Genomic DNA, 9861 nt, shown 5'->3' with positions numbered 1-9861 from the left:
CAGCCAGGTGCTTCTCCCCACCACTAACCCATCTGATGTTTGTAAGTGTCATGTTTCCTAGTGTTTATTTGGGTAATTTTTCTATTTTTTACAGTGATGTTGTAACACAGAAAACTGTCAGATCAGAACCTCAAAAGCTGTAGCTGAAGGAATCCAGGCCACCCCCCACCCCGTGTTGCCTCTGGGTGTTAGAGGATACCTCATGAAGCAGAGGGGAAAGGGAATGAACACGTGATCTGATGTTCGTCCTTTGGGCCAATTCATTTTCCTTTCTTTTCTTTGCTGCAAAAGGAGTTCAGTTCCTTTATTCATTGGGTGGGAGATACGGAAGTGTTTTGTTGACCTTACCAAGGAGGGAGCCCAGCCCCAAGAAGAAAATGGCCTTTCTGGCAGACCTGATGGGATATGTCTTGACCAAGGGAAGGCATCACTTGCAGAAGTTGGAATGGGCTTTTACCTGAATTTATCTACCCCTAATAATTTTTTGGACCTCTAGAGAGAGTTAAAATTATTTCCATGAGAGCATACTAAGTGTGTGGCAATCTTTTAGCAGACTATAGATGAGAAGAAAGAGAATTTGCAATGTTAATCCTTATTCAATAAAATGCAGACAATTAAAGCTGTTGCACAAAGTGGAGCTGTCACTTTGCAGCAGATAGCGCTCTGCTCCCTTTATTGGAGAGGTGCTATCCCACACCAGGATTAGATCAGCTAACCACTGATGAAGGAAAAGGCCATCCACTCTTCCCAGGTTTATTTAAGCAAACACCCTTTTCTTCCTCCCTTTGCTATCCCAGGGGAGGAGTGAGGAGGGGACTGAACCCATGGGGGGGCAAACACTAGATTTTATTATTTCAAAACATTTTTAAGACAGTGACTGAAGTGGAAAAGTAAAAAGCCGTGATATTTCATTCAGAAAATTTTTTAAGCCACAAAGAAAGCAAACAGATTACAGTTATGCCACTTAAAAAAGATAAATACAAAATATTATGCATGCCTTCTTTCGGTCTGATCTTCCTTGTCTCTTTACCTGATAATTATTAATAGTTAAAAAAAGAGAACCCTCTGTATTAAGTATATGCATCTTTCAGAAAAAAATTTAAAAGAAGAGAACTGTTGGGTTTTTTGTTTTTGCACAGTCTTGGAGACAAACTCTTTTGGTTTTTTTGTTTTGTTTTGTTTTGTTTCCTTTTAAGTTAATGAGAACCTTAGCTTGGTATGGCCATTATCAAACACAGCTGTACACCTTTAGCATTCTTAATGTTCTCTTATGGGGCTAATGTAAGCATCTATATAATATATATTATAAATATCACATTTTAAACAGGAAATGGAAGGCATTTGATGCAGAATTTTTGCATGATATAGAAATAATTAAAGTTAGCTAGTGTTTGTTTGTTTGGTCTGAATGTTGGTAGAACCTTCATAGCTTTGTTACAATGAAACCTTGAACTGAAGATATTTAATAAAATAACATTTAAACAGTGTAAAGTTTGGAGTGTCACATTATTCTCCTGAGCAATATGAAGTTGGTACTTCTGGGATAAGAATCAATTGACAGAGGAGGTGTTTTTTCCTGTGTCATTTAAAAATGTAATGTTTAAAAAGTTAAGTGAGACCATACCTAAAAGGGGGGAGGGGAAGAAAACTAGCATTAAAAACAAAAGGATGACAGAACCTATTAAAATTACCTTTATGGCATTTCCCTGACAGACTAGGGATAACAGGGAAATTCTGCTTTTGTTCCAAATAGCCTGATCCTTGGCAAATCAATGCTATTACTTCCTTTCCTGGTCTTTGTTTTCCTCAACAATATTTAAGATTATTCTTGTGGGAGAAGCTATCTTGCTATTTGGTTTGCCTGATGTAAACAGCTGATCTCAAGTTGTGATTTAGTTATTTATTAACTAGTGTATTTTGTGTCGTAGCTGGGATGCTTCTGCAGAGGCACAGAACTTGTCAGGTCTAGCAGTGTAAGTATCATTTCTTAAGTTAAAAGTTAGTTGGATTTAACTAATTTTGGTTTTATACTGCCTCTCGTTATCATTTCACGTATGCCCCATGAGGTAGGCTTTGTTCCGCTCCGTCCTTTGCCGCTTTGCCCTTTCTCGGTTATTCCCACCCTGCAATCTCAGCTGCTCCTGAGGGCAGGTGGCTGAGCCGAGGCTCAGCAGGCGCTGCCCGAGCCCTCTGCCGAGCCCTGCCCAGCACGGCTGGGCCGGGGGCGCTCGGGGGCTTCTCCGCCTGGGCTGCCCACGGGCCTCGCGTGCGGCACAGTCACTGCTGTCACTGTGCGGGGACACATCTCCTGTCCATCACACTCACTGCTGTCACTGTGCGGGGCACACACATCTCCTGTCCATCACAGTCACTGCTGTCACTGTGCGGGGACACATCTCCTGTCCATCACACTCACTGCTGTCACTGTGCGGGGCACACACATCTCCTGTCCATCACAGTCACTGCTGTCACTGTGCGGGGCACACACATCTCCTGTCCATCACAGTCACTGCTGTCACTGTGCGGGGACACATCTCCTGTCCATCACACTCACTGCTGTCACTGTGCGGGGCACACACATCTCCTGTCCATCACAGTCACTGCTGTCACTGTGCGGGGCACACACATCTCCTGTCCATCACAGTCAGTCACTGCTGTCACTGTGCGGGGACACATCTCCTGTCCATCACACTCACTGCTGTCACTGTGCGGGGCACACACATCTCCTGTCCATCACACTCACTGCTGTCACTGTGCGGGGCACACACATCTCCTGTCCATCACAGTCAGTCACTGCTGTCACTGTGCGGGGCACACACATCTCCTGTCCATCACAGTCACTGCTGTCACTGTGCGGGGACACATCTCCTGTCCATCACAGTCAGTCACTGCTGTCACTGTGCGGGGCACACACATCTCCTGTCCATCACACTCACTGCTGTCACTGTGCGGGGCACACACATCTCCTGTCCATCACAGTCAGTCACTGCTGTCACTGTGCGGGGCACACACATCTCCTGTCCATCACAGTCACTGCTGTCACTGTGCGGGGACACATCTCCTGTCCATCACAGTCAGTCACTGCTGTCACTGTGCGGGGCACACACATCTCCTGTCCATCACACTCACTGCTGTCACTGTGCGGGGCACACACATCTCCTGTCCATCACACTCACTGCTGTCACTGTGCGGGGACACATCTCCTGTCCATCACACTCACTGCTGTCACTGTGCGGGGCACACACATCTCCTGTCCATCACAGTCACTGCTGTCACTGTGCGGGGCACACACATCTCCTGTCCATCACACTTACTGCTGTCACTGTGCGGGGACACATCTCCTGTCCATCACACTCACTGCTGTCACTGTGCGGGGCACACACATCTCCTTTTGGCGCTGGCTGCAGCAAAGGGGCTCTAGCCAGCATGCGGCCCCCATTTGGCAGGCCTGGCGGGCCTCCGTTCCCTTGAGCTCTTCCCAGGTGTGTCTGGGAAGTGGCGAAGGGAGGGAGTGGCTTTGCCTTATCACTGAAAGCGAGTTCATTGTGCTTAATCCCCTTTAACTGCAGCAATTACCCAGTAAATAGGTGTCAGCTGGTGCTGCTTAGAGAGATGATTACTTTTGCTGCCTGATGAAACAGGAGGAAAAAAAACCTGTCCTTAGTGTTTAAAGGGAGAAGGTAAGAGTTTTATAGTCCGTTTTACTGGGACTAAAGGCAATCTGCTCGTGCCCGGAAGAAATGGCTCCTGCTATTTGGGGAGCAAAGAGACGTTCTGCTCTCAGTTCTGACCTAGGAGGCAGGAGCGTTCATCAGCGAAGATTTCTCCTGAAGCAGTTAATCCTGTCTTGATGATCTTTGAAGATATGTAGCAATATGAGCCGATAAGCACTAGGAAGGTACTCATAAAATTAGTGGCGATATCCCGTGTTTTTAGGAACCCTTTTAACGAGGATAAGAGTAATTTAAACACTTGCTGAAAGCAAAATAGACTAACACTCAGGTCAAGAATATTTAGTGTAGCATATATATGGTGCCTGTTTTATGTCTTATGTTTGAGCTGACAGCAGGGATTAGGAATGATACTTCCCTGCATTGTAATAGCTCCAGTATTGAGCTATCAAACAGGGATAGTCCCAGAACCTTACTTCCCACTCTGCTATAGCTGTTTAAAATCTGTTCATCCTGTTAGATGAAGTTTTGCTATCTTCCTACCAAAGATGAGTGTCAAAACGTGTTTTTTTAAGTTCCCTTCCAATTTATGCACATGCATGATTGTATACACAGGTGGATTACTCTGTGGGAGACTTGTAATTGATGGTAGCTTTTATTTATGCCCAAATAGATTTGCTTTTAAACTAGGATTGCTCTGCTCTCACTTGCTGGGCTAGTGGCACAAAGGCCTGGCAGGATGCTCCTGTGCTTACAGTATCTATGAGATGTGGGGAGAAGTATGAACAGCACTGGGCCCTGAATGTAAATATGAATATGAGAATATGAGCAGAACTGGACTCTGAATGTCAATATCCTTTCAATTTTACTATGAAAATTGTTACCTCTTATGGGTAATTGATAACATAGAAAACCAAACAGAGCATTTTACTAATGATTGGATTTGTGATCTGGTTTTGGGTTTGCTATGGCTTTGCAGGGTGACTGCAGATAAGCCAGGTATGTGCTCTGTGCTTCAGCTTTCCCATTTGTCCATGCAGATGATAAGCCTGACCTCTGTAGAAACTGCTGTAAGAGACTGATGGACAGTGCTGCAGAGAAGCTAAGATGGTCTTGCTGCTGCACATCACAGGTGATTTTTTTTGCCTGAGAATTTGAAAGGTTTAGGACTGCAGATTAATGCACCTGGAATGCTTGTTTATTTGGGTTTGGTATACATTTATTTAAGAGTAGAGAAAGGTGATCCTTTGGGGGCACTTAAAGCAGCTTGAGTGGAGGATTATGAATTTTTCTCTTGAGATCCTTGATGCCTGAGAACTCCTCACCTGCCAGAACTCCTCACCAGCTCTTTGCCTGCTGGTAAGGAATAGGAATTTACTGGTTGGTGTGTAGTGCTCTAAAGAATTTTAAGCCAATTTCTTATGTACTTAACAAGTATTAGAAAACAAAAATGCATATGTTTGTGGTTTTTAAGGCAGACTGGCTACAAGGAAAGGATGAATATAATTAAGTTAATAAAATCTCATTCTGAAGGTTTCTTGTGCTATAGGAGAGTCCTCTGAAGCACTGGCGGATGGGGAGAGGGAAAGGTGGCTGTGCCTAATTTGTTACTATTTATATAATTTTACCATAATTATCTGTGAATGGATGGGCAGGATGACATTTATTCACAGAAAACCATTTTGCTAATGCATCATACGACTGCATGTTGGCAGACTTGGGTTTTGGCCAGTACTTGCAATGAAATACTGTCTCATCATGGTTTATTTCTCCTTCATGCATCTGTGGGAAAGAGTAGTGCTCGTACCAACAGAGGACAGCCTGCAAAAATGGCACCAGGGCTCTGCTTCAGAGGCTTGTTTACATTGGAACGTGCTATAGGTTACATCAGAGTCAGAGCAGTGCTACTGCCGTATGGTTGTTCCTGCTCCAGAAAGCGTTTGTTTGTTTGTTTCTTGCTACATGTCTAGTTCAAAATAAACTGAAAAAAATACTTATACAGAAAAGGATATGTTCTATTAAAGTGACATTTGAAATTCATTGCTTTAGATTTAGCATATTTTTCTTGTATAAAAAAGGCCCAAACTTGGTATAGATAGTCTTAAACGTTTTTAAGAATTGTAAACAGATTTCAGTCTTGTTCATTCCAAAAAGTATTAATGCTGAAATTGTTTTATATATGGTAAGTTAGCAAGTTTTAACACCTTCTAATATGTTATAATATCAGTAAAAATCTTCCATCCCTATTACAAAGACTATATTGAGCCTCAACAGAAACAGCAAGACATTTAATTTTCTACTTCAACTTTCCCTTTGGGAAGAAACAGGCCTGAGCCCTTAAACGGAATATCCAGGCAAAGATGGTTTATGTGACCTTAAGAAAGAGAAATTGCTTCAGTGAAGTGCAGTGTTACCAGGGATAGCACATGCTAAGTGAGGTAGGCACAGAGCAATATGATAAGCTGGAAGATGGGAGTCATAAAGCCAAGCACTCAGAGTGGGTTGGAGTGTGAGGAAGAGAGTGTGGAGATGCAAGATGGGGTTGAAGGTGTCTTGCAAGTGAGTAGAGGAAGTTACATATGAGGTAGCTAGAAAGGCAGTGAGGACAGTGGGATGGAGAGTTATTTTGTGGTGCAATGAGAAGGAAAGTAGGTGAATTCTGTGCTGGTGGTTTGAGGAGGGGTTTGGAGAGATGGGGCATATTTTGGGGTAGTTTCTTCCATGGCACATTTAGCTAGAGTTTTAAGCTGATAGATACTCTTCTGCCTGTATAGCAAACTATAGTGTACAAAATACCTTCCTGTCACTGATTTCCCTCCCTCGCTGTAACTGAGATAGGTTGGACTGAGGAAGAAATTTTTTTTTTTTTAACCAGACTATCAAATTGTACTTTGAAATGATAAATCCCATTTCACAGAATGTAGTACTGGATGATAAATGTTACAAGCACATGACACAAAGTTCTGAGCTGCCACATAGTCCATAGTCCCTCTGTTGGCTCAGATTTGATCAGCTGTTTTGGAAAGTGCAAGGTCTGTGCTAGACTGGGCATCACCTGTTGCTGCCACACTAGCTTTGGGACGGCTGCAGGCAGGGGAGTGATATTAATCTGATGTGAGCACTGTGGCACGTGTTTGGGTTAACTCAGCAGAAATGCAATCACGTGTTAAATATGTGCTGCTGGGGATTTTGGCAGCACAGACCTGTGAGATGGGCCGGCAGGTGGTGGGAGCAGCTGCCTCATCCACCTCTGCTGAGGTGGGGGTGCTGTCAGCCAGAGGCAGAACAGGCTTTTGAAGCATGCTAAGATATGATTGCTCATAGCTTTGTCTATTTTTCTTCAGTTATTTGATTCACCTGCTAACATGGGCTTAACAGGCTTGCAGAAGTCTGGTCAGTGCTTCAGGTGCAAATTTGATTAGCTGAAGATTAAAAATCCTCTATAAATGTGTCCATAAACCATGATTTTTGAGCTTTTCAAACTTTTTCATAGAGGAGCATCTTGCTGTACATTAAATCTATATATTGCATTGCCTTTTTAGAGTTATTCAAAGGGTTTTCTGAGAGTTATTCACAAGGTGATCAGCAGGATGGGAAGCAGTACTTTGCCAACATGAGGCCTTATTCCCTGAGCACCTGCTTTGCCTGTGCTTTCCCTTTTCTTCTGTCGCTTTTGACTGCTCCAGGTCCCAGTCATGTTAACCTGTCCCAAATGTTCACTCTCTGCAGCGCGGTGGGTTCTTTCTCCAGAGCTGATCCAAAAGCAGGACCCTGCAATAGCACTCCCGGACTGCTGTCCACTCCTCCAGCCTCCCCTGAGAATAAATGTGTCTGTGATGTGGCTTCACATCCCATTCTGGCTTCCTAGTACAGTTTCCTCCACCGCTTTAACGTAGCAAATTGCACCGTGCGTGTTTGTGTTTCTCGGGAGGCAGCTGCCGGGGATGTCACAGCAGCGGCAATCCCTACCTACTGCTTTCCTGGGCATCCCACCCGGGAGCGCGGCGGCCGCGACCGTGCCGGGCAGCACCGGGGCCACGGCGGGCGGTGTCGCCGGTGCCCGCGGCCGCGGGGAAGCCCCGGCCACGTGTTGGAGTGCGGGGCGCGGCCGGTCCGCGGGACCCCGGCCCGAGCCCAGCCCGGCGCTGCCGGCGGGCGGGGCCCCGCGCCCCTCCCTCCCTCCGTCCCTCCCTCCCAGCGGAAGATGGCGGCCGGGCAGCGCGGCGGCGGCGGCTCCCCCAGCGGCCGGACGGACGCGCAGCGCCCTGGAGCCGGCGGGCCGCGACCGGCCTGAGCGCTGCTCGCGGCGCCGGGGGACGCCCGGCCGCTCTCCCTCCGGGACCCGTGCCCTGCCCGCCCGGCGGGGCCTCCTTGCGGCAGGTGAGGTGGAGGAGGAGGGCAGCGCGGTGGCGGCGGCCCGGCCCGCTCCGGCTCGGAGGGCGGCGGGGCTGAGCGAGCGGGGCCGGGGGAAGTTGTGCCGGCCGGGGGCGATGGTCACGGGTGCGGGCGGTCTGTGAGGGGCGGCCGGAGCGTTGGAGGAGGCGGGGGGGGGGGGGGGCGGGCGGTGCGGAGGGCTCTGCCCCCCGCCCCGGAGCCACCTGTGCGGCTGGGGGACCCCGCTGGGAGCCCACTCCGGGGGACCCGTGCCCCTGCACGGTGCTCCGTTGCCGGCCGTGCCCGGGGCCGAAGGTTTCGCAGCCTTTCATGGCTGCTTTCGTCGGGTGCTGGGTCCCCGACACGCGGCTGGGAGCGGCAGCCCCTGCCCCATCGCGGCTGCCGCCCCTCGGAGCCCCCGTGCTCCGGCCGCCGGCGGGGAGCGGGGTCCTGGGCCGGAGCTGCGCTCCCGGCCTCGCTCCAGCTTTGTTTACCCCACGGCGTCGCCTTGCAGGCGCCGAGGAGTACGGCGGGACCGGCGCCCGAGTAGTCGGCGTGCACCGGGGCAGGGGATGCTCCTGTCCCCGTGGCGAGGCTGCGGCTGCACTGCCCGTGCTGCACACGCTGCTCTCTGGGGGCTGCGCTCAGGGCAGGCCAACCGCGGGCACAGTTGTGGTATTATAAAGGCACAACAAAAATTACATAGAGAAAGCTCATGGAACGTGAGGAATCGCTCCTGTAGTATTTCCCATCATATTTTAGTCGTTAAAACATTTTTACAGAGGTAAAGTGATAAATAAAAGCATGAGACATCCCTGTTTGCTTATGCAAGAGTGAGTAAAGTGTGTTGCCTGAATTAGAAGTGAGCAAATGTCAGACCTCTGAATTCAGCCACAGGTTAAGCTACTCCACACTGGGATCCTTTGTGACCAATTTTGCCAAGGAAGTATTCAGAGTTATTAAGAGTATGTGCATTTCTCATTAGGAAATGTAACTTTGCCCTTTGTGGCAGAGGTAAACTAGAAACTTCTGATGGATTGTTCAGGTTATGTGCAGTCAATTATCTGTGGTAATTGGGCTGAGAAATTTTGGATGATGGCGGTATAGAGGGACACGTCATGTACGAAAACACCCCAAGAGCCAGAAAAAATTAGAAGCTTAGCATCAAACCAAGAGTTCATTGGCCTGGGTATCTACACGTGCTTACATTGATTGCCCATGTGAGCTGGCTCGGCACCTGGACAGTGATCCCAGAGCCAAGCTCTCTAGAAGTGCTGCACAAAGACACGTACGGTGCTCCATCCACAGTGGGTTTGTGCAGTATTTCTTCATTGGGCTTCTCAGTGCAGCTGTTTTCATGGCACTGAGATCACCGATCTGCTGACAGAATGGACATAGAAAGGCATTTTAGTTTGTTCTTCACCCTGCACAAAAGTGATTGTGATGTGTTGAGATTGTTGGTTCCAAAACCAGCCAGACTCCAGTAGATCAGTTTTGAGCCAGTGGAAAATCTGTGTGCTTAAGTCTGGCAACCAGCATAAAATGGTCTAAAAACTTTCTCCTGTCAGCAGCTGTGAACAAGTACATATCTCTTACGGTTATTATCTTGTTCAGTAGCTGCTTCTTAAATTTTTCTTCCGTATCCTAAATTCCTCTCTTTGTTTGTTCTTCCCTTTTAGTTTTTGTTCTCCCCTAAGCACATGGTAGTGTTTTCCTTGCTGCTTCTTGAATATGGTTTTGTAATGGGTCTTCTCTTCCTCTGTTTCAGTATTTGTTCATTCTTTGTAAAACTGTGGTTTTGCATGTATATATGAAC

The 9861-nt window shown here is 47.5% G+C and overlaps 1 protein-coding gene across 1 annotated transcript in view; it reads left to right on the top strand.

Moving 5' to 3' along the window:
* The first annotated feature begins 7936 nt into the window (after positions 1 to 7936).
* NDST2 (N-deacetylase and N-sulfotransferase 2) overlaps positions 7937 to 9861 on the top strand; it is a 123605-nt gene continuing 121680 nt past the window's right edge. The window contains exon 1 of the mRNA XM_066554594.1: positions 7937 to 8051. The gene's annotated coding sequence lies outside the window, so the exon portion shown is untranslated. The remainder of the gene's footprint in view (positions 8052 to 9861) is intronic.

Source organism: Molothrus aeneus, chromosome 8 (genome assembly GCF_037042795.1).
Source record: "Molothrus aeneus isolate 106 chromosome 8, BPBGC_Maene_1.0, whole genome shotgun sequence".
NCBI lineage: Eukaryota > Metazoa > Chordata > Aves > Passeriformes > Icteridae > Molothrus > Molothrus aeneus.
This window is presented reverse-complemented; position numbering and strand designations above follow the sequence as displayed.